General features: G+C 45.4%; 1 protein-coding gene across 1 annotated transcript in view; it reads left to right on the top strand.

The window, feature by feature from the left end:
• LOC149468114 (uncharacterized) overlaps positions 1–21589 on the top strand; it is a 91970-nt gene that overhangs the window by 1269 nt on the left and 69112 nt on the right. The window lies entirely within an intron of this gene.

Here is a 21589-nt window from a genome sequence, read left to right as displayed (position 1 = left end):
TGAGTGTGGGAAATGTTTTTCAGTGAAGTCCCGTCTTTCTAGACATCAGAAATCTCATATGGGAGAGAAGCCATATTCCTGTCCTGAGTGCGGGAAATGTTTTTCACAGAAGTCACATCTTTCCACACATCAGAGATCTCACACGGGGAAGAAGGCACTTTCCTGTCCTGAGTGAGGGAAATGTTCCTCACTGAAGTCCTGTCTTCCTGTACATGAGGGGTCCCACACAACCCTGGAGGTGTATTACTGCCTTGAGTGTGGGAAATGTCTTCTAGATGAATGTTGCTGGACATCCCAGCTCTCATGTGGGGAAGAAGCACACCCTGATATACACCTCAGATATACTCCATGGCTGATCTTCATCATGGAAGAAACAGTTGATAAGGAGATGAGAGGCCCCCAAAGACATGGATGAAGTGCAGTAAATGTCGGGGTGCAGAGTGGTCAGTAGATCCTGGAATTGAAGGACACAACTTCAGCCCTTCTTGGGTGTCGGAGTTGCGTTTCCTGATAATGATATAGCGGGTTACAGAGCTAGAAGCCGGGAGAGCCCAGATCTCGTTATCGGGGAACTTTACACAGACAACAAGAACTTCTGAAGTTGATGTCCTTCATTTCAAGGCTCTACAGAACAGTGGTGACCCCGAAGCGTCTCTCTGTCTTCAGTCCATCCTTCTCCCATCCCCCAACAGGAGGGAAGGAGAACTCAGCCCCAAACTAGGGGGGAACTTTCCTCTCATTATTTCCCTTGGCTTCTGTGTGGGTTTGGGTGGTTGGAGGAGTGCGGCACGAGAGGGAACACAGCTTGTTGTTCTATGTCTACATATGGGGTCTGGGTAGAGGGGATCCACCAGAAAATATTTCTACTCTTTGATTTTGTGCAAATCGTTTCTGTTTTCACTTTGAAGGGCGATATTATGTGTGGTTTGTAAAAGGGATTGGCCCAATAGATACCACCCCACTTAGAGAATAGATGGACTAATATGACCAGCATTCATTCAGCCATGTCACATGTTGGGATCTTTTCTACAATACTTTGTTATAATAATGGAACACGTTGTGTATTGTATTGTACACCAATAATAATGACTCCGCCCCCACATTCCAGAAAAGGGATCTTCCTGACCAATCAGATTCCTTCTTTTACCGTTTACTGATTTTTTTTCTGCAATCTTGTTAAAAGTGAAATTATAATAAAAAATGTATTGAACAGAAAAAAATTGTGTGTGTGTGCAATGATGACAAAGCTGTGTATCCAGAAACGGCTGGTCGGTGACACTTCCATATACAGCCCAATGAAGTGACAAGGAAGCCCTAGAACCCTTTGGAGGAACCCTGGCTGAGAAAGGCTGGACTAGGCAGTCACATATCTCTGCCCCCCTTGCAGGGTTCCCAACCCTCCGTGACTTTTATTACTGACACAACATGAACATTTACTGACGGAGGACATGTTTTTACTGACATCCTGAAAAATGACAGAACTCCTGTTAGGATGTCAGACGATGGATATTGAATCCATATAACAGGACATGTGATCACTGACAATCCCCAGAACAAGCCATCTGCCTGGTTTACACCTAATAATTCAATCCATGGTGACCACAAATCAGCCCAACGCAGACACATGAAAACCAAGTTCTGCTCGGCATGCCATGGAGAGTAATGGGCACGGTCAGATGGGAGGGGCTTAGAAGAGGATGATGTCTCAGACCCGCCCCCTGATCACCTACCTCTAAATGAAGAAAGCAGCTGATTGGGTGAGTACACATTGCTGTGACCTCCATGCTTAGCTTCACAGTGCGGCAATTTTACCTTCACATGCCGAGTCTCACAGGTGGCACCGCCTGTCATCCATTGTGCTGAAATGTCATTGCAGCAACTCAGAATGGTCCTCAGTAGTCTGTATGGCCCCCATGTGCTTGTATTCATGCCTGACAACGTCGGGGGAGGGTCCTAATAATATATCACCAGCAAGACTCCCATCATCCATCCACTACACATCTGCATCAGAGGCTGGTCAGGAGCTCTGAGGAAAGGGATTCATCCTCGAAACGCGTCAGCCATTTGACCGCACTGATACTTGGAACACCTTGCTTGTCGTTGTGGCCATCGTCATTATGCAAATGATTTTTAGATACATGCTTCACCTGTGAGTATGTTTTTATTTTTCACTCCTTTCAATAAACCTTGGATAATGCACAAGGTGTGTGCGCACCTGTTTATTCTCTATCTAGTGGCTGATCTCCCCGTCTGAGGAGAGCTGCACCCCTGAAGCATTTCCTTTGGTTGTCGCTGTCCTGGTTCCCTTGGCTTCCCTTTTGGCTGTGCATATCCTGAGGCGCTGGAAACTACATACGATATCTGGTTTGGTTGCAACCTGGTGGCGTCGGATGGACCAAAACATGATATCCTAGAGGTGTTCTGTTGGATTTAGGTCAGGTAAGTGAAAGGATGATTTTCTTATCCCCTCAGAGACCCCCGGTCTGTGGAGAGATTCCTGGTTTATCAGCAGAATTCTGGGAACACCCCTTGAACACGGAAATAACGGCAGCTTATGTTCAGAGATGTTCAAAGTTTATTAGACATTACTAAGATTATATAGGATACAGAAATAATAAGGGAGGGGGGAGCGAGTTCTAAAACTGTAACTTGTAAGTTTCCATCATGAGCTGACTACATGAAACATGACATATACATTTCTTGGTATAAACTGATTTTGCTAGCTTTCTGAGAAATAGCCGGGCAAAGAAAACTTCAGGGTCATGTTATCTTTTGTTGATACATCCTTCAGCAAACTAAAACAGTTCCATTAAACTTCTAATATATCTGCAAAAACCTAACTTAATACTTAAAATGGCGTACATCAACACAATGGAGGTTCTCTAGATCCTTTCAATCCCCTCTTAGATCATGAACATGATCTCAATTCTTTACCTCATTCATCTTTTTGTACATAGCCAGATAACCTTCATTTGTATTTTGCGGCTTGGTAGCTCTAGCAATGCAATATAATAAGCATTTAAAACATAGATATAAAAATAAAACAAAAAACAATATCATGACTATTCTTACAGTGATACCTTTCATCCATGAAAAGACGGAACCAAATCCTGATCCTAGCCAATCAAAAGGAGTCCATCCATCTTTTCCTATAGCTCTAGCTTCTTCCATTAAACCATCTACCTGTTCCCTGTGTTGCTTTATTATTTCATAATAATCTGGAACAGTCATTGTGGTATTATATATCCAAGTACAACATTCAGAATCCTCTGTCATCTCACACAGACCTGTCAGAGCAGCACTCATGCTTTCAATAGCTAATTCTTGCATCTCCAGCTGTTCTCTAATAGCTCTGGTCTCAGTATTTAGCAACCCCATGTCCTTAGAGTTCCTCTCCAGTATATCATCAATAATGTTTGTGTAATTATTTATTTTGTTCATGAGTGTTATTCCCCATCCCGTGTAGGTAGGGAACCATGACCAAACCTTATCACCTGTAGAGAATAGATCTACCTTTTCTTGTTTGGTTTCCCTTCTCTGTCTCAGAGTTAGTTGGTGTTTTGGGTATGTACTGGCTTTTACCTGATGTTCCTTCTGGTCTATGGCTGCCATGATTGGCACTAATTGGGCTACATAGCACCAGCCCTGGACATTACTCGGTATCCAAGGGTAACAGATCTTACCACAACAGATATAGGTATTGTTTCCCAAGGAGATCGGCAATTTTTGTATTGCAGAGCAAAATTCAGGGGTGACAACAAGTGTGAAATAAAAAAGAAGTTTTCCAAACATAGTTTTCCCAACATTATCTTGTATCTCTTCTAAACTTTCATTCAGGGCTCTACCATTTACTTGCCAGAGTTTCACAGAAGAAGTTCCATCCCTCCTTCCAGGATCAGATATATTTAATATGGACTGAGAGCACATTCCCTTTCCCTTGTGGGAAGTATTCCCCAGTCTAAAACACCAATCGGGGAGTTGAGTGACTCCCAGAGTTGGAAAAGATATGGCGGCATTAGAAGTAATATTGGTCAAACCAATACTTACATTCCCTGTTATTAAAAAAATATTTTGCCTGGAGCGGCCAGAAGAGGAATTTCCTATGTGCTCGGATGTAACTTACTACAGATCCAACATTTATCAGAACCTGACTTTTGAGCATAAGCAGATTTAAACTGCATCATCAACATTTTCCTGAAAAAGGATTGTTCTCTTCAAAACTTCTTTTTTATTTTCTTTCACTTTTGGTTATCTGGGTCTCATTTAAATCTAGTCCTTGACCACAGATACCTTTTATTAGGCCCAAGTCCTCAGGGTGATAAATACAGTTAGTTAGGATCCATACTGGCAGGAAAAAGAGCAGTCAGTGTGCCCAATAGGACCCAGATCTTCAAAGCACCATGAGGGGCAGTAAGGAATGTCATCTTCAGGGTCTTTTTCACTTACTTCACCCGCTCTTTGAGGATTTTCCTCTCATACTTCACCTCCTTTTTCCGTCTTGTGTTTCTCAAGTGTTTGGTTCACCTTCTTCACTCGACTAGCATGGATCCAGGACTGGGAATTCTCCACCAGAACAGCCGTTCTGGTAACCGCTATCACCGTAGTAGGTGGTCCAAAGGGGTAGCCTTGCTTCTTGTCTTTAGCGAGTTGGCGGACCACTACGACATCTCCCACTTGGAAAAGGTGTGTTGGTTCCTGAAAAGATAAAGGAGAGGTGCGAGCAACATTTCTTTCAATCTGATCTAAAGTCTGAATCAGTTTTCTCACATATTCTTGTTGTACCAGGTCAAGGTCCCCTCTTTCTAACATAAGTGGCTGTCTAGCCCAAGGAGTGGGGAACGGTCTTCCCATTAATATTTCAAAAGGAGATAACCCTGTAGTCTTATTAGGTGTCATTCTTACCTCTGCTAGAATTGCAGGTAACATCTTCTTCCAGTGGGTATAGGTTCCTCCAGTGGCCTTCCTCAACTTATCCCTAATTGTCCTGTTCATCCTTTCTACTATACCCCAACTTTGAGGATGATAGGGAATATGACATTTCCAATCTAAGTACTTTTACCAGGTCTTGGCGTACCTTGGCCACAATGGCTGGTCCGTTATCAGAATTTATCTGCAGCGGACATCCCCATCTGGGTATTATCTCCTGTGTAAGAATTCTGACTACAGTCTGTGCATCTTCTTTATTAGTGACAAATGCTTCCACCCATCTGCTGAACATATCCACCATTACCAACAAAAACTCTTGCCTCTGTCCTGTTTTTGGCATGTGGGTAAAATCTATTTGTAAATGGGTGAAAGGTGTAGTTGGGTACACTAGATGCTGGTGTTGTGGTTTCTTTGGGTTCTGTGGATTGTTCCTTATACATGTAATGCACCTGGAAACATATTCTTTCACCAACCTAGATAAGCCTGTAATGTAAAAATCCTGCAATAATGTTTCACACGTCGTTTTCCATCCTCTATGTCCTAGACCGTGGTACTGTGCAATGAACAATGGGGCACTTGACATGGGAATGCATGGTTTCCCCTCTAAGCACACTAGACCAGAAGCTGGATCTAGTTGTGCTCCAGAACCATTCCAGTCTGCTAGATCGACTTTTATAGCAAATGTTTGTAAATCTGCTATACATCTGGTCATGTGGGGTGGTTGTGATGCCTGAAGTGGGCATAGACATCTGTTCACTGGCCACCTGTTGTAATGCAGCTTCCTTTGCTACCTTATCTGCTAATGCATTTCCTTTGGCAATATGATCTCTGTGATTTGTATGTGTCCTGCAATGTAGAATGGCTGATGTTTTTGGTAACTGTATGGCTTTGAGTAGATCAGATATCAAGGAAGAGTGAGATATGGTTTTGCCATCAGCAGCAATGAATCCTCTTCTCTCCCAAATGACCCCAAAATCATGTACAGCACCATGGGTGTACTTGGAGTCTGTGTAAATGTTGACATCCTGTCCTGCAAATAATTGACATGCTCTTGTAAGGGCAATCAGTTGGGCTGCTTGGGCTGACTGATATGGGATTGGCTTTGCCTCGAGTATTTTGTCAGGAAGTTGCACAATGCCGTATCCTGCATGGTAAGTATTATCATTTGGCCTAGAGCATGAGCCATCTACAAACACATCTGGGGCCCCATCAAGAGCCACAGCTGACATGTCGGGCCTAGGGGAAGTGTCTTGCTGTATGTGGGTTATACAGTTGTGTTCTGGTGCCACTTCATCCTGTTCTCCCTTTAGCCCCAATAGGGCATTCAAAATTGGAGCAGGACCTGAATTTGCTGAAGAATATTTAATAATCAAGTTGGGATCAGATAGAAGAATCACTTCATATCCGCTCAACCTTTGTGCTGACATGTGTTGAGTGTGTATGTTTTTCAGTAGTAAGGACACTTGATGTGTGGTGTGTAGGGTAGTTTCATGTCCCAATGTGAAAGAAATAGCCATCTCCACCACCATAGCGCAGGATGCAACAGCTCTCAGACAAGCAGGCATGTCCTGAACCTGAGTTGGCACTACTTTGGAAAAAAAAAGCTACAGGGCGGAGCTTGCCTCCATGTTCCTGAGCCAGGACCCCCGCCATGGTTGTACAATTTTCCCCCGCATACAGATGAAACATTTTCTATAGTCAGGTAGTCCAAGACCAGGGGCCGTTACCATAGCATTCTTCAGGTACACAAAGGCATCAACCATTTCATTTGACCATGTGAGAATGTCAGGTGATTCTGAAAGTGTGACAGACCTCAGAGTGTGATCATAGAATGAACAATCAGGTATCCATTGGCGGCAGTAACCAATCATACCAAGAAAAGGTAGCATGTCCTTTTTTGTTTGTGGGCGGGGCAGACCCACGAGAGCCGCAGCTCTTTTGTGACTGACATTCCTCTCACCATGACTTAGAGTAACACCAAGGGATTCAACCTGTTTTTGGCACCATTGCAGTTTCTTTTTAGATGCTTTGTGACCATTCCCTGACAACCATTCTAACAGAGACCAACTATCCTCCTGACTGGCCGCATGACTTGGACTACAAATCAATAGGTCCCACATATTGTAGGAGGACCGAACCATTGGGAGGGGTCCAGGACCTCAGTGTGGTCTGGAGGGCAAGTGAGTAGACTGCAGGCAAATCTACAAAACCCTAGGACATTCTACACCAGGTGATCTGGCAATTTCAGAATATAAATACAAATAGCGCCCTCGTCTGGTGGTCCATAGGAACCGAAAAAAATGCATTTGTTAAATCAATCACTGTAAAATACTCTGCATCGGATGGAATGGAGGTGAGGAGTGATGGGACATCAGGCACTATTGGGGCTATTGGAACCACCAAATTATTTATGGTCCTCAAATCTTGTACAAACCTGCAGGAGCCATCTGGCTTCTTAACAGGATTGATAGGTGTGTTGTAAGGAGAAACCGTTTCTTCTAAAATACCTGTCTCTAAAAATCTTTCCACTAGAGGAGCAATCCCTTCCTCCTTCTCTGGCGACAATTTGTATTGTCTCTGTTTGTAGGGCAATGCCCCTTCCTTGAGTGTGACTGTGTACGGTGTACATGAAATGAATCCTACATCCATAGAATTTGTGGCCCAAACTGGATGTGTATCAGGAGGGGGTGTAATGTGTGAGGGATGACTCTCATCATTGAAATAGGCAGGTATAATGGGTACTTTGGAGGATCTGGAAACAATACCTCCTTCTGATGTTACACTCAGAGAAATCCCTAAAATTCCCATAAGATCTCTTCCCAACAAATTTACAGGGCAATTTGGAATGATTCTGAACCTGTGACAAGTGATGGCCTCATCCCATGTGAGGGCTGAAACGGGCAAGGGGGGAGTCTTGAGGGTTTTTGTTAGTATCCCATTTATTCCCATAGAAGGTTCGGCATTTTTAGTTTCCCCATGATACATTCCTCACTCAGGCTGCTGCATGTAGCACCTGAATCAATCAAAAATGGAACTTCAGCCCCCCCTACTTGTAAAGAAATGAGGGGCTGCTGCCTGTATGATGAAGAAACCAAGGGAAATGCCGGGACACCACCTTCCAGGCATCCCTATTGTCTATGGTTCTGCTGTGGCCCCCACTGAATTGGATATTTAATATCTTGGGGTTGTGCCTGTGGTGTTTGGGGGGTGGTGGTGGCATTAGGTGGTTGGTATCTCTGTTGGCGCTGTTGTGGCTGTCCCTGGGAGGAGGAAGGTTCATATGGACAGTTATATCTCCAGTGATCCTGTCCTCCACAGTTGAAACATCCAGTTCTTCTGGGGATTTGGAGGGGTTCAGAGTTACTTCTTCCCCTGCCAATCCTCCTTTTCCTCTACCTCTATACCATCCTCTTCCTCTTTGTCCTTGCCCTTGATTTCCCTGTTGGGGGTCACTTTGGAAATGACTACTATTAACCTTCTCTTTTCTTACAATATCTAAACATCCCGCTGCCTCCTTCTTGTGAAGGGAGGTCTGAAACTCAACAACAGTTTTAGTTGCCCAGTCAGACCTGCTGCTTCACGGCTAATCCTGCTTCTGGCTTAAGACCTGTTATGTCTGAATCATCAATGAACTTAACTCTCCAGTTAGAGCCAGTCCTGCTTCTTGTGTCCAGACATCCTTCAACCTTTTCCAGAATTCTAATACAGTTTCTCCTGCCTTCTGTTTACATGCTGTAGCAATAGGGAGGGAAGCCTTATTCTTGAAAACCCTTTTTAGTTCTGTGTCAAGCTCCCCCCACATAGTTTCTCTCCCTTCTGTGGTGTTCAGTTTATAGGCAGTAGCCTGTGTATTACTTGGTTCTATGTGACTAATGCTTTTTACATTTATCCAATCCCAAGCTGGATTATTTCCCAGAATACCATCAATGATCAATCTCATATCTTCCTGTGTGTAATTTCTTCCCAAACATGCCTTTTTTACATAAGCAAGTGTACCTCCAGGAGATACTGTAGGCTTGGGACAATGTTTAACAATCTTACTAATATCTTCTAATTCTATGGGGTTTTTTAGAATTAGTTCTCCTGCTGTGAGAAATGGTAGTGTCAATATAGCCACCTCCTTTCCTCCTACGGCCCCCTCATCTTCTCTTTTTCCCTCTTGTTTCTTATCCATGGATCTAAGCTGCATTCTAAATTCCTCCACCTCTCTGCCCTTTCTATGACTGGTGTCACTTCTTCTCCATTGACCATCCTTTTTCTGTAATTTTATTATATTTACCTGTCCCTGTTCTTCGTATTCCAACTCTCCTTCGTTGTCATTATTTTCCGTAAGGATGCCTTGAACTTGGCTACCCTCTTTGTCTGGTGATTTTATACTAATGATCTGTTTGGGTCAAGTGGAGGGGCCTGGCTGTATTAAGTTGTTTTAAAAATTGGTTGTAGATCCGGGACGGGAAATGGCGCAGGGACAGGGGCAGGGACTGGAGGGGCAGGGGCAGGAGCAGGGGCTGGAGCTGCAGAGACAGGAGCAGGGGCTGGAGGGGCATTAGGCTGGGGAGTAATCATCCCCAAACTAATCAAAAAATCATCATCAGCAGCATTTTTAAAACAACTTAATGAAGGATATATATTATACGGAGGGGGTGGGATTGGTGTCTGAACTGTTTTCAGTCCAATCTTGGGTCTGCATGTCTTTTCAGATTGATGCTTTTCCTGTCATATTTTTAATGTATCCAATTTCAACTTCCTCTTTTGTTTTAAAGAGAAAATCAAATTTAACTTTCCTTTGCTATTATCAACCCAATACGGTGACCATTTCAACCAGTTTTCTCCCCCTTTCTTCATATAAACTTGGTCCCATTGTGGGTCCCCCTCATACCAAGGAAAGGCTTGTTTGTCCCCCAAACATAATCCCTTAACCATGTCTGTATGAAAAGGATCATTTGCCCCCTTTCTTGGGAATGGGTCTGTACTCCCCATAGCTTCTGTCCAGCCTGCCATACAATCCACCCAGGGATTTATTAAATAATAGTCCGTTCCACAAACTCTAGCAACATAATCCCTACAATTTTCTCCCTTTTCTGGGGGACCTGGTGGGTAACTACCTCCTTGACCCATATTTAGACAGTGGATAAGACAATTTTACCTTCAAATCTTATTTTGTTCCACACAACAAATTATCTTATACTTCTACGCGACAGAAAGAAAAAGCAAAAGACAGACAAACCAGAATCTGCTCCACAGACTTATTAACCTTTTGATAACTTCCCAAAAGTTATCTCTTCACTGTTTTACCAAAGGACAGTGTGTTCTACCAAAGAACAATTTCTTTTATGTTCTACCAGAGAACAATCTGTGTTTTACCAAAAAGACTCTTTTTTTTTATAGTGCACTATATTGTAACTTTACCAAAGAGTTACGTCTGCTTTACCAAAAGCAGCTACAGGTTATCACGGGTCTATATAGACAATACAGAATGATTCAAGACCTTCCCTCAACACAGGGCAAGAAAGAGCTTTTAGTCATAAAAAGACAAATGGTTTACTTACCAAGTGAGGTGGGTGGTCATCCCGGACGAGCCCCCAGCTGAAAGGATGATTTTCTTTATCCCCTCAGAGACCCCCGGTCTGTGGAGAGATTCCTGGTTTATCAGCAGAATTCTGGGAACACCCCTTGAACACGGAAATAACAGCTTATGTTCAGAGATGTTGAAAGTTTATTAGACATTAATAAGATTATATAGACTACAGATAATAATAAGGGGGGGGAGCGAGTTCTAAAACTGTAATTGTAAATATCCATCATGAGCTGACTACATGAAACATGACATATACATTTCTTGGTATAAGTTATTTTGGCTAACTTTCTGAAAAACAACCAGATAAAGACATTGTCAGGGTCATGTTAGCTTCTGTTGATACAACCTTCAACAACTAAAACAGTTTCATTAAACTTCTAATATATCTGGAAAAAGCTAACTTAATACTTAAAATGGCGTACATAATACAATGGAAGTTATCTAGATCCTTTCACATAATGCTGCCCCAAACTACCTCACCGATCTGATACCCAAATACCACCCAACCCATAATCTTCGCTCCTCACAAGACCTCCTACTTTCTAGCTCCCTGGTCTCCACCTACCACGCCCATTTGCAGGACTTCTCCAGGACTTCCCCCATCCTCTGGAACTCACTACCCCAATCCATAAGACTGTCACCTACCCTCCTCACCTTTAGTTGCACCCTGAAAACCCATCTCTTCAGGGAAGCCTACCCCACCCTCACCTAACAACCAATCTCCTCCACTCCTCCTACCTCTCCATCCCCCACAGCCACTTCCTCCTGTACCACTATCCCCTCCCTCCTAGATTGTAAGCTCCCAGGATCAGGGCCCTCACACCCCTCATGTATTGTATTGTTACTGTATTGTCTCATGTTCTGTCCCCACTATAATGTACAGCGCGGAGCAAACCTTCTGCCGCTATATAAATACTGTATAATAATAAGAATGGATGGCGAGGGGTTAATGGCTCTAACGAGCTGTTAATGACTCCCTGGTGTCGTAGTGTGCCACGATCGTACTGGCAGGTGGACGGAGCTCTCTTCCCTGAGCGTCCATCGCCGGAGCCACTGCGCATGCGCCCCTACATCACTGGACTTTGAATGGTAATACCAGGATGATGCCTACAGCATTGGAGACCAGAGTGGTGCCAATCATCTCTATAGTCTAAGAATTCGGAAGCTACAAGCATTTCATCACTTCAGTTTCGCAGGATAGAAACAGCGCCATTTGTAAATTGGGAAAGCATCTGATCACCGATGTTGGTTTGATTAGATAATGTAAGGGCAGAGGAGATATCCAGAGTCTGATAGACCCCAGATTTCTCAAAAAAGAATATATGACAATGTCCATTGAAGTTATAGGGGATATTTGTATTCCCTGTGATTGTATTAAAAGTGATAAAAAAAATGAAAGGGACAGTGTAAAAATAATAAAAAAAATCAAAATATTTAAAAAAAAAAACCAGGGCTGGCCAGCGGGTGCTCCCAGCAATCAGAGACTCAATCTTGCAGCCAGCCAAACACCTGAAACTGCTTATACTGGTGTATTTAAGGGATGGCCAGACCTGCAGACTCGGCCTTGGTGTGTGTTTTTCCTGGGCCCTGTATCCTGCTTCCTGCTTCCTGTTTCTGTTCCTATTCCTGTTCCTGTCTTGTTGCTGACCCGGCCTGATCTGTACCTCTGCTGACTTCTCCTGCTCTGACCCCGGCTCGTTCCTGACCATCCCTCTGCCTGACCCTCTGTACCACGCTGCCCGCTACCTGCTGACCCTGGCTTGTGACCCCAACCATTCTCCGCTTGCTCCCCCTGTACCTACCTGCCCGATTGATATTGACCCGGCCTGCCTGACGACGCTTGCATTGTATGTACTGTTATCTGTGGGTGGTTGGTTTGGTTTGTTTGCACTGTATTATGTTAGCATTGCACTGCGTTTATGTTTGTATTGTTAGTGTTAATAAATTATATTGTTTATAACATATCTGAAGCCTGCGTTTCCCTGCGTCAGTCACACACCTCTGGTCATACCCGGGAGCCCTGACATTACACCAAGGCCAATCCTGACCAGAAGTGGCTGCACAGGGAAGCCATCTTGGCTTGTTGATGGGAAGGATGGATCTGGATGAGGTTGTGTATTTATCTCTGCTAGTGTTTGTCTTGGAAATTCGCTTTAACGAATTTCTCCTTACCGTGAGTACTCGCAGTTGGATGCGCAGAAATCCCCCATAAAGCTGTGCGAATCTCGCTTACCACGACTGCAGCCAAACTACACGATTCCTGCCCATCCAAATACTTTGGTTCTGTTGAATTTGTGGGTGATTGGAGCTCCGTTACCCTAGAATGATCAAACGACACTCAGGATCTGTTGCAACTCACATAAGGGCCGGCTTTAGGCTCAGCTCTCTGTTTTATTAAAAATACACACATGCCCCCCACATGAATAAAGTCAATCCCTCCCACCGAACAATGCAATGGGGATTGCCTATACAGAGGATGTACATTCCAATTGGAGCATAGCCTTTGCTATTATCTATCACTGGTCCTCCCCCATGAGTCTTCTGAGGTCAGCAGACTTCCTCCCCTTCCCCCCTATGAGCCATCTGAGGTCATATTTCCTGTCCTACTAGCTTCTATTGGTATGCAAAATTCTCTGCACAAGCATCTCCCTAAAAATATCAGTCTGTACCTGGATGGGCCCGATACGATCTTTATTAAAACACATCCATCCGGATACAGTTCAGATTTGTAATGGGTTGTAAGATATGCATAAGCCTACACGTGGAGTTCACACCGCTTGCGCATTGCGTTATGAAGCCCACGTGGTACCATGCTGCTGATATGCGGATACAGGCCCACGGTCTACTGACAGCAGCATTCGCATGGAATGCCGTGGTGGTATACACGCCGGTCTATAAGCGCAGATCTGCCATCTCATCCATTACCAAGCTGAGTACTGTAATACATACATTGTACATGCGCATGGCCCAATTGCAGCCTTCAGAGCTTTAATTAAGCCACACGAGAGACATATGAATAACACGAATATATGACACATTTAAAGTTCGACCAATAATACAAAATTTCCATGACATTCCCTCCTGTTTTATCATATTCTCCTCGTGTCCCTTCTTGATCTTCTTCAGCTTGATGGGTGTAGTCTCAAACTTCAAAGAGTTCCTGTAGTTGTCCCTGAGAATAAAGCTCCACGGGGTACCTGAAACAACAAGACCCGACGCAGACTCGACGCAAACAGGCTTGATTGAAGCGATGATCCTCAAGAGCGTTGGAACCTTCACTACAGGAAGGCTCTTGCAAAAACCACAAACAGACTTGTGGTATGAATAAGGCTTGTGATCCCACGGTGGTCTGGGGAGATCCAGCAATAGATTCTCAAATTGCCCCTGCAGACGGGGCCACACAAGGCTGGTCTCGACCCAGACAGTTTTCCAAATCGCAGACACAAACCATGATGAGGCTTGAAGCTTGCTTGAAGGTCTTGGAGAATGTGGTCTTCAGAGAGATAAATTAGAGGGAAGCCAGGATGTAATCTGTAGAGAAGGTGGTTGGTTGGTGAGGTCTTCCTCCGATCAGTGGTTGGAGTGGAATCCCAGGAGCGGGCATGGAGATGTGGTCGTCTGCCCGAGCTTGGCTTACACGGTCGATGAGGCAACAGGAACATCTCACCGCGGCATATAAAAGGCAGATGAAAAAGAGAAGCATCAGGACATACACTCCCACTTCCTTCAACCAAGATCCGATGGAGAACAGGAAATCTCCCAATCCTCCCAAACCCTTGAACGGATTCCAACCCTCACTAGCTATAGCTCTAGCTTTTCCCTGTAGTTCACTAACTTTGTCCATATGGGCCTGGACCTTGTCATCGGTGTCTTCTATCCAAGTACAACAATCCTCTCCGATGAACTCACAGAACCCCCCTTTGGCGGCTAAAAGATAATCAAGGGCCATCTTCTCCTGAAGCACTAAAATTCCCATCTGCCGTTGTTCTTGGGCAATTTCTCTGACAGCCTCTACGGTCTCGTTAAACATACTATCCACGATGACAGAAAAATTGTTCAGGCGCTTCATAAGTTCTATTCCCCATCCAGTCCATGAGGGGAACCAAGCCCATGCCTGGTCGCCCTCAGAGAACAGCTCTCTGCGAACTCTCCCTGCCATCCTTACCTTCTTGTGGACCATCAACTCTTCATGGTCCATCACTACATAGGATGCGGGGACTAGCTTTATGAGGGCACACGAACCTTTCGCGTTCTGGGGGAATGTTCTATAGGCTGCCGAACCACACAGAAAATAGTATGGACCTGTCAGAGCAGAACAGGAGGAGTTCCTCGTTCGGCCTCTGGCACTGAGCAACAGTTGCACAGACTGGGGGATTGCTCCCTCAGTCTGCACATCACATCCGTCCTTCCAACACACGTGGTCTGGTCGGTCAGTGTGGTTACTCAGAAGGGAAGTCTGGTTAGTCAGATTGACAGTTATACCTCCCTCACAGGTGGTAGTCCCAACAAACTTGTTACCTGTGCCAAAGCTGATGTTAAAGCACACCTGAGGGCTGCCTAGCTGCCCAGTTACCCATAATGGACTGGTGAGGGCCCTACAGGAGCTAGAGCTAATATTGGTGCTGAAACTGATGTTACCTGCTAAAAATGTGTCATTAAGTTCTACCGATAAATGTCTACGTGGGGGCTGACCAGGGGTCCCTTGCTTTTTCATGCCGACGCGGATGTCATATAGGGCATGAACAGCGGCCATTGCGGACATGTGATGACTGGGTGGGGGCTTAGAGCATACCCAACAGTTGGTTTTGTTGGCGGTTCTGGCTAAACGTAGGTGCATTTTAAATAAAAGGTTGGGGTATCTGCCATCTTTTCCTCCGTTCACACACATGTAAGACATACAAACAAAAAGAAAAAGGAAAATGACACCCCTCATTCTCTGGTGTAGCTGAGAAGCTTCTTGCAGTGGCTTGCGTGCACCCAGTTGTCTCGTCCCTCGAGCTTGAGTGAGGTAGGTGTCGTCAGCTGGACTTGGTATGGTCCGGTGAACCGTGGCTCGAGTCCGGTTCTTTGATGTTTCTTTAGGACGACCCAATCACCTGGCTCAATAGAAAGAACACCTGTTATTGTATTTGGATCGGGGAGCGATTCGCGAACCCGATGGTGTATCTTCTGCAGCTCCCGTTGCAGAGATTGCACATAACCTGTAAGCTGTGAATGCAAAGACAACAACTGTTGAGGAAAGTACAACCCTGTTTTGGGAGGTCCCCCAAACAACACCTCGTAGGGTGATAGCCCATGTGGTTGCCGAGGGGCATTCCGGATGGAATAGGGGGCAATGGGGAGACACTCAGGCCAAGGTTTTTGGGTATCGGAAGACGTTCAACCTTACCGCTACTCTCGGGGTGATATGGGGTGTGTCGCCGCTGACTCCAGTTCCACCAAAGAAATGCAGTCGTGTCCTTTGGAAGAGAGATTAGTAGTGGACAAAGAAGACATGTTAGCAGAAGAGGTGTTAGTATTGTTAGTCGTGTTGCAAAATTCAGCACTGTCATTGCTGTCCTCCCCCCCCTTCTCATCTTCCGACACAGGAAGAAGAGAAGCTGGGTTAAGAATAGTGCATCGTTTGATAGTGAGGTTAGTAGGGGTTAGGAGGGCTTTCCCCTGAGAGGGGTACCTTGCCTTGGATGTCCTGTTTTCGCAGGACCGTTCTTGCTGCACCGGTGTCAGTGAGGCAAGGGAGGGGATATTTTAATTCCTCTAGAAAAAGATGGATCTGGGCCGACACCGATTTGTCAACTTCCTATGAGAATTCATAGGAGTTACTTACCATGGTGGTCATAGGGGCGGAGGACTCATCAGGAATGAACTGCCACCGACCTTTAGGTAATTGGGGACAGCTCCTCCTCATGTGCCCCGTTTGGTGGCACTGGAAGCACCTGGGTGGGGGCCTATCCTTCCTGTGACCCAGATCCCTTGGTTTTTCGTGTGGGGTCTGGGACATAAGAACTTTGGCCTTGTCTTGTTTTCTTCTATCCATTTCCCTCTCTATTGCCGCAAGAGTGGAAAGGATAGCAGGGATAGACATCTCATTATATTCGGGTCAGGCCAGAACCAGCCTTTCCCGAATTTTAGTATCGATGCCTTCCAAAAATTTGGCCCGCAACAGAATGTGCGTCGCGGTCACCTTTACCCCTTCAGTTGGAGCATCAGGTCCAACTTCCAGATCCGCATCCAGTGCCGTCTGCTTGAGACGGCGCCAGAAGCAGGCGCTTTCCTCATTAGGACCCTGGGTGAGCTTCATCATGTCCGTAGTAGAGGTAGCACCATACATTTCTGGAAGCTTTGCCTTTAGCTGTGTACAGAACTCTTTGCCCCCTGAAGTCATCTCCTCATGCGTGGTTATAGAGCACCCTGCAATCACTGTACTGGCCACTTCCATGCCCACCTTTGCCCGTAGGATCTGTGCACAATCTGACCCGCTCATACCATAGCTGAACTGGTTTTGTCCAAACATTCGAGCAAATCCTCTCGGATTGACTCGATAGTCCGGGAGCTCAGCCAGAATAGTGCGGATCTCTGCCGGGGTGAAGGGGACATGCCAAACTACCCGTTCCCCTAAAGTCCGTTCCCCCCGTGCATTGGGAGGACCTTCAAATTGCTGCACCCTGACTGGATAGGCCTCGGTCCGGGAAGAGTGCAAGGGCTGACCCAGCATCATCGGTGGGCTTAGATTAACCACCTCGCTTACTGCACCTTCAGGTTTGAGGTCCCTCAGATCAGGGTATAGCTGGGGGGCAGGGGTCTGATCAGTGGTTCGTAGCGCTTTGATGCAATCCGCCCTGTTTTTTAACCGGGTGTCTATTCCCCTTGATTCACAGATAGTCTGCAAATCGGTTGTTGAGTAGGCTTCATAGTTGGAAACAGAAGGAGCTGGGGTGAAGCAGGGAGAAGGGAGAGGTAGAGGCAGAGGCTGAGGCATAGAGACAGAAGACACAGAAGGTATGTCAAGAGTGACGTCACTAACAGAAGAGACAGGTGCAGTTATACTTATCTCAGCCACTGTTGGTTGTTGGGGGACCCCAGCAGACCCTGATCCTGCCTGCCTTAGTAGAGTCAGCCCTGAAAGAGCTTCCTCCACCTCTGACACTGGATCCTCCTGTTTTATTCCCTCTGGAGGCCAGGTATACATCACCTGGTTCTTCCGGACAGACACCAGTTTATGTATGCCCTGCTTCCCTAATCGGATTGACCTGTGAAGCCATAGCTGTGCGATCTCTAGTTCTGACGCCTGCATCCGTGGTTCAAATTCAGAGATGAATTTTTCCCACCTCCATGCGTCAAATGTACCTTCCCGGGGAATTTCCCATCTGGTACCCTTCGACCATTTATTCCACCTTTTGAGGGGTTCTGTAGACTTCCCCCCCAAACTCACCTTCATCAGTTGTGCAGCTGTCCTTACCCTGAAGAGGGCTGGTTCCCCCTCTCTCTTCATGGACTGACTACTGCCCATCGTGACTAGTCACTGGTATATATCCCGCGTCCGGGTACCTGTTTACCCCCTGGAGCACTCGGTGGGATCCTACCGAGAGGCCTGATTCCACCACTTTCCCAGCACAGCGTAATTTATGTGATACTTATCGATCACCCGAAGCGCATCAAGTGGCGGTCAGACTGAGAGCACACCTCCCACTCCCACAGCGCAATTTGTGCGATCCTGACCACCCGAAGTGTTTGTGGTAACCAGGCTAAGTGTTACTTCCCTGGACCGCCCACTCCCACAGCGTAATTTATGTGGTTCTCATCACCCACTGTGTTTGGCAGGCCACACCGCACAATGATGAAAGTGGCTTTTCTCTCCCTGCACACAGTAGCTAACACAAGTCAAAACAAAAAGAGGGGTTCTTGGATGTTACTTCGGGGTCACTGGTTGGGCAGAAACCTACTAACTGACCTTTAGGAAATTTGTGTAAAGAAAAAAACTTTCCTAATACACACAGAAAAACCCTTTTTCAACCTGAAAAACTGTTAAAAAGGACAAAGTGGATCCTTATGAAAAACACGGGACGTTTCACAGTAAAACAATTACACAGAGGTAAACCGAAAAACTGCGCCAAAAGTAACCTTGTTGCTGACGCAAAAATCACTCCTATCAGCACCGCTAAACGATCCACGTTATACACGCAATCTTTACTGCAACCACCTAGAACCGTTTACACAAAAAGTCTGCTGGACGTGAAACACGCGACACAGCAGCTTAAAACAAACCCGCTTTACAATAAGGAACTACTTTTAACAGGAAAAACACAAGAAAAACATAATCACTATACAAGAAATCTATGTGCAAAAACCCAGACTACACCGCGCTCATTAAATGTGGAACACGTGAAGGGAAAACTCGCTTAATACACTTTAAATTGGCTGGCAATACGCAAATTTAAAGCTAAAAGCAAACAAATGAAACTGTAAAAAATTTGGATTAAAAACACAATATGGGTCAAATGCATATAGGAAACTTCATGCACATTGCATAGAGATTACTGCACATTTGGTAGCCAACAAAATGGCCACCAAACAAAAGGAGTCCATGTGGTTTAGTCAAGAAAATGACCCCCCACAGTGAAGCACATGGTAACACTCTAGCCTCAAAATTGCCTCTTACATAAAACAGACTTTTAGACAGAACATACACTGGACAATTACACAACAATATGAAGTACACATACAACACAATTTGGGCACAATCACAGAACGGACATAAAACACCAACATATCACACTAACATGCACATGTAACAGAAAGGACCCCCTGCTGCATGCTTGCTGGGAGCAGTAGTACCACAAAACATTGCACAGACTACATACAAAGATCTTACAACAGTTAACAATTAACCTAAACCTTTCAGCACTGTAATAATTACCTCACGTGGAGGGGGGTAAAGCAATCACCACAGTACCTACAGCCCACAAATACTTACCTAACACTATGCAACAACTTTTACCCACTAAAACATATACCCGTTTAATTTTTGGTTGGAAGATTTTTTAAACTTGACCAAATCCAGCCAACCAAAACCCCCCCCTCTGCTGCTCTCAGCAGAGACAAACCCTCGTCTTTCACCCACAAATCAAGAGTTTAGGACAAAAAACGAGGTCCTTGTTAAGCGGTATTTCTTGTTAGCTAACAGAGAGCGAAATCAGCCACACGAACACGCAAAAAGCGATCCTCTTAATGGCAGAGAGACCTGAAATGTGCCGGCATACTTTTTGCTAGTTCATGATAGTTCATTTCCCCCCCGTTCTTTGTTAGCTATGCAATAATACGCGTTAGTATCCACCAGGCTCGCCAAACTGTCTTGGAAATTCGCTTTAACGAATTTCTCCTTACCGTGAGTACTCGCAGTTGGATGCGCAGAAATCCCCCATAAAGCTGTGCGAATCTCGCTTACCACGACTGCAGCCAAACTACACGATTCCTGCCCATCCAAATACTTTGGTTCTGTTGAATTTGTGGGTGATTGGAGCTCCGTTACCCTAGAATGATCAAACGACACTCAGGATCTGTTGCAACTCACATAAGGGCCGGCTTTAGGCTCAGCTCTCTGTTTTATTAAAAATACACACATGCCCCCCACATGAATAAAGTCAATCCCTCCCACCGAACAATGCAATGGGGATTGCCTATACAGAGGATGTACATTCCAATTGGAGCATAGCCTTTGCTATTATCTATCACTGGTCCTCCCCCATGAGTCTTCTGAGGTCAGCAGACTTCCTCCCCTTCCCCCCTATGAGCCATCTGAGGTCATATTTCCTGTCCTACTAGCTTCTATTGGTATGCAAAATTCTCTGCACAAGCATCTCCCTAAAAATATCAGTCTGTACCTGGATGGGCCCGATACGATCTTTATTAAAACACATCCATCCGGATACAGTTCAGATTTGTAATGGGTTGTAAGATATGCATAAGCCTACACGTGGAGTTCACACCGCTTGCGCATTGCGTTATGAAGCCCACGTGGTACCATGCTGCTGATATGTGGATACAGGCCCACGGTCTACTGACAGCAGCATTCGCATGGAATGCCGTGGTGGTATACACGCCGGTCTAAAAGCGCAGATCTGCCATCTCATCCATTACCAAGCTGAGTACTGTAATACATACATTGTACATGCGCATGGCCCAATTGCAGCCTTCAGAGCTTTAATTAAGCCACACGAGAGACATATGAATAACACGAATATATGACACATTTAAAGTTCGACCAATAATACAAAATTTCCATGACATGTTTGATGACAGGGAGTATGCTTATCAGACTCTGAAGGAGTATCCCCGGGATGAACTGCTAGAATGTATACGGATCGCTCATGTTCTAGTAGATCAGGGCACAGAGTTCTCTGAGGTGCAGCCTTTGATTGAGGTTTGTGCAGAGTTGGTTTCATCTGGTACCCCCGAATGCAGGGATGAATTTTTGCCCCCATTTAGTGCAGACCAGGTAGAGTCCCTGGTGTGGTTATTAGAGGATGATGTGGGTTACTTTCTGGAGCGTTATTCCACATGTTCACCACAGATACTAAGAGATTGTATAAACGCAGTGCAGTCTTTGGTCAGACAGGCTTTGTGTAAGCTCAGCTTTGTTCAACCCATACTGCAGACATGGTCAGACTTGTTACACCCAGCCTCAGTCAGCTTACAAAGACCCAGTCCTGCTTCTAATCCATTTCCTCAAAGCTCTATTCCTGCATTCCCAACAGCACCTTCAGTTACAGCCCAGTATACCCTGCTACCTACCGCATGTCAGTACCCTGTTCCCACTCGCTGCACCTATCCTGCCTTTAACCCTGTAAAGAAGTCCTCTGTAGCAACTGTTCCCTCCCCTGTTCCATCCTCCAGCTCTTCTCTGTCTCCAGCTGCTCCATTCATTTGCAGACCTGCGTTTACTTGCAGTGCTCCAGTAGTTAAAACCAGAAAAAAAGCGAAAATTCTTTCCAACCAGTACCATCCTGCCAGTATCCAAACCGGTGAGCCTGCCGTCTGAGAAGCTGCCTTCCGTTGTTCAGCCTGGTGCCTCGGCACCCGCACTTC

This window comes from Staurois parvus, unplaced genomic scaffold (assembly GCF_062004578.1).
Source record: "Staurois parvus isolate SC_StPar_1 unplaced genomic scaffold, SC_StPar_1.0 ptg000092l, whole genome shotgun sequence".
NCBI lineage: Eukaryota > Metazoa > Chordata > Amphibia > Anura > Ranidae > Staurois > Staurois parvus.
The sequence above is the reverse complement of the archived record's forward strand: the minus strand, read 5'-3'. Positions and strand labels throughout refer to the sequence as shown.